Below are 4,207 nucleotides of genomic sequence, written 5' to 3' on the forward strand. Positions count from 1 at the left end.
GACAGTGGTGGCACATGCCCTTTATCCCATGCTCAGGAGGCAGAGGCAGGTGGTAGATCTCTTAGTTTGCACCAACCTGGTCTATCTACAAAGTGACAGAGTAAGTTTCAGAGTGAGGACAGGACTACATTGTGAAATTCTGTCTCAAAACAGACACACACACACACAGAGAGAGAGAGAGAGAGAGAGAGAGAGAGAGAGAGAGAGAGAGAGGAAGAAGAGAAGAGAAGAGAAGAGAAGAGAAGAGAAGAGAAGAGAAGAGAAGAAAGAGAAAATAGAAAGAAAGGAAAGAAACCCTTTTTCCTCTCAAATAATATATCCTGATTACGGCTCCCCCTCCTTCTATACTTCCAGTCCCCCAATACCAGAACCACCCCTGCTCTGATTCTATCTCTCATTAGGAAACAGGCTTCTAAAGTATAATAATAAAGTAAAATAAAATGAAGTAAAACAAAAACAAACACATCAGAACAAGAAAAACAAAAGGAAAAGAGCTCAAGAAGAGACACAAAAAATAGAAACAGATGCAGAGAACCACTCCTTCATAAACTCAGGAATTCTATAAAAACACTAAACTGGAAGCTATAATGTATATGGAAAGGACTTGTAAATTAAAAAGACAGAAAGAAATATATACATAAGATATTATATATAATAAAAATTTTAAATAATAGAATTTTTTAAAAAGAAGAAAATTCTGGCATGACATTATGTGATAAGGATTCTCCAAGATTGTCATTGAGTTCATTTTCTATAGGCCAACTACTGCTGGGCAACAGCTTACCCTTAAGAGTAGTTTGTTGCCCGGCCAAGGGCTGCTTCTCCTAGGACAAGTAAGCTAAAGGCAAACTCACACCTCTCCTACTGCTCCTAAGATTCAATCCTCTGAGTCTTATCCCCAGTGCTGTAGCAGGAAACCCACTATGGATTCCCTTTCTCTAATGGATCCCAAAGATATTCTCCCTCAAGTCTCCTCTCTCCAACTCATCATAATTTCTAATACCAGCAGTCATTTGTTGGGAGTGTACCATCTAAGCAGAACAGGGAAGCTAACTGAAAACCCTTACCACTCCTTCTTTCCCTCCAAATCCAATCCCCCAGTCTTATTCCAAGCACTACATCAGAACACCAACTATTATCTTTCTTGCCCCTCCCTACAGAAAAAACAGAAACCAAGTTAAAAACAAAACCCACCCAACAAAAACAAACCCAGAAAGCAGCAACTACACCTGGAAGAATTCCAAACCCAGATGCCTAGGCACCAACATAAAAACACAATAACAGCCAAGACAATATGTCTTCACCAGAGCCCAGCTATCGTACCATAGCAGACCCTGAATATGCCAAGATAGAGCTGAATAATGAGAAAAAGATCATAAAAGCAACTTTATGAAGATGATAGATGTCCCAAAGAGATGAATAAATCCCTTATAGAAAGCCACACAACACAAACAGGTGAAGGAAATGAATAAAACTGTCCAAGATTTGAAAATGGTAATAGATGCAATAAAGAAAACACAAAATGTGGGGATTCTGGAAAAGGAAACTGTATAAATATGAAAAGAAACTACAGAGGCAGGCTTCATCAACAAAAGAAAAGAGATGAAAGAAACTCGGGCACTGAAAATAGGCTAGAAGAAATTGATATATCAATTAAAAAATGTTAAATCTAAAAATTTTTGAGAAAAAACATCTAGGAAATCCGAGACACTGTGAAAAGAACAAACATAAAAATGACAGGAATAGAGGAAAAAGAAGAATCCCAGCTCAAAGATCCAGAAATTTTTCAACAAAATCATAAAAGAAAAATTTCCTAACATAGTGAAGGGCATACCTTTAAAGTACAAAAATGATACAGAACACTAAAAAGGTTGGTTCATATAAGAATGTCCGTTTGCCACATAATTATCAAAATTCTAAACATACAAAACAAAGAATGAGTATTAAAAGTTGCAAAGGAAAAAAAATCAAGTAATATATAAAGGCAGATGTATTAGAATTACACCTGATTTCTCAATATAGATTCTAAAAGCCGGAAGGGCCTGAACAGATAGATTTCAGACTTTAAAAGAACACAGATGCCAGTATACCCAGTAACCCAGAAACATTTCAATCATAATAGATGATGAATATAAGATATTCCACAACAAAGTCATTTTAAACAATGTCTATCCACAAATTCAGCCCTACCCAAGGTGCTAGAATGAAAACTTTAACCTAAGGAAGTTAACTATACCTATAATAATGCGGAAAATAAAAAGAAATCACACATCAAAAATAAACCCAAAAAATGGGAAACACACATACATACACACACACACATGCACGCGCACACACACACACACACACACACACACACACACACACATACACACACCAATACCACCAGCAGCAGCAGCCAACAAGAAAAACAAAAACAACAAACAACAGGAATCAACATTCATTGGTTATTGATATCTCTCAATATCATGGTCCCAATTCCCCAATAAAAAGACAGACTAACAGAATGAATGTGAAAAAAGAATTCAGCCTTTTGCTGCTTCCAAGAAACACACCTCAACATCAAGAATAGACATTACATCAGAGTAAAGGATTAGAAAAACATATTAAGCAAATAGACCTAAGAAGAAAGCAGGTTTAGTCGTTTAAAGATCTAACAAAATAGACTTCAACACAAAAACTAATCAAAATCAATGTGGAGGCACACCTTATACTCTTCAAAGGAAAACCCACCGAGATGATATTTCAATTCTTAACATTTTTACACAAAACAGAAAAGGCCTGAAGTTGAAGGGGAAAATACAAACATACAAAACAACCCTACTACCACTTAAGTATTGACCCTCATACACTCATATTGGGAGACTTCAGTATCCCAGCCTCACCAACAGATAGGTCTTCCTAACAAAAACTGAACAAAGAAGTGTTGGAGTTAATAGACACTATAACCCAAACGGACCTAACAGATATCTGTAGACCATTTCGTCCAAACACAAAAGAATGTATCTTCTAAGCACCTCATAGAACTCCAAAATTAATCTCATTTTCAAACACAAAGCTTGTCTCAACATATACAAGAATTTCGAAGTAACTCCCTGCACCCTATCAGACCATCACAGATTAAAACTAGATATCAACAACAGAAACAACCAACAACTTACAAACACATGGAAACAGAACAACTCTCTGCTGAATGAAAAATAGGTTAAGACAGACAGACAGACAGACAGACAGACAGAAGGAAAGAAAGAAAGAAAGAAAGAAAGAAAGAAAGAAAGAAATTAAAGTCTTTCTAGAATTCAATGAAAAAGACTACACAGCACACCCAAACATATGGGATACAATGAAAGCATTGCTAAGAGGAAAGCTCATGACACTAAGTGCTTATGTTAAAAAAAGAAATGGAGATATCTCATACTAGCAACTAACTAGCATACCTGAAAGCTGTAGTACAAAAAAAGAGTCATCATACCTGAGAGGAGTACATGACAAGAAATGATCAAACTTGGGGCTGAAATCAATAAGATAGAAACAGAGATAACAGTACAAAGAATCAATGAAACAAAGAGTTGGTTCTTACAGAAAATTAACAAGATAGACAAACCCGAATCCAAACTAACTAAAAGGCAGAGAAAGAATACCCACATTAATAAAATTAGAAACAAAAATTGGAACATAGCAACAGATGCCCAAAATAATCCATAACAACTTACTTTAAGAACCTGTAGTCCACAAGTTGGAAGATCTAAAAGAAATAGGTAATTTTCTTGATAGATAATATTTACCAAAGTTAAATCAAGGCCAGATAAACAATTTAAACAGACCTATAACCCCTAGTAAATTAAAAGCAGTCATTAAAATGCTACCAACCAAAAAAGCTCAGGGCCAGATGGTTTGGGGCAAACACCTAAACATAATAAAGGCAATTACAGCAAGCCTATGGCCAACATCAAATTAAATGGAGAGAAACTCAAAGCAATTCCACTGAAATCAGGAAGAAGAAAAGGTTTTCTACTCTCTCCATCCTATTCAATATAATAATTGAAGTCTTAGAGAAATAATACAACTGAAGGAGATCGATGGATATAGATAAGAATGGAAGAAATCAAAGTATTATTATTTATAAATAATATGATAATATACATAGATTGCCCTAAGAATCTCTTACAGCTAATAAACACATTTAGGAAAAGTGGCTGGGTACAAA

The sequence above is a fragment of the Rattus norvegicus genome, chromosome 16, assembly GCF_021556685.1.
Source record: "Rattus norvegicus strain SHRSP/BbbUtx chromosome 16, alternate assembly SHRSP_T2T, whole genome shotgun sequence".
NCBI lineage: Eukaryota > Metazoa > Chordata > Mammalia > Rodentia > Muridae > Rattus > Rattus norvegicus.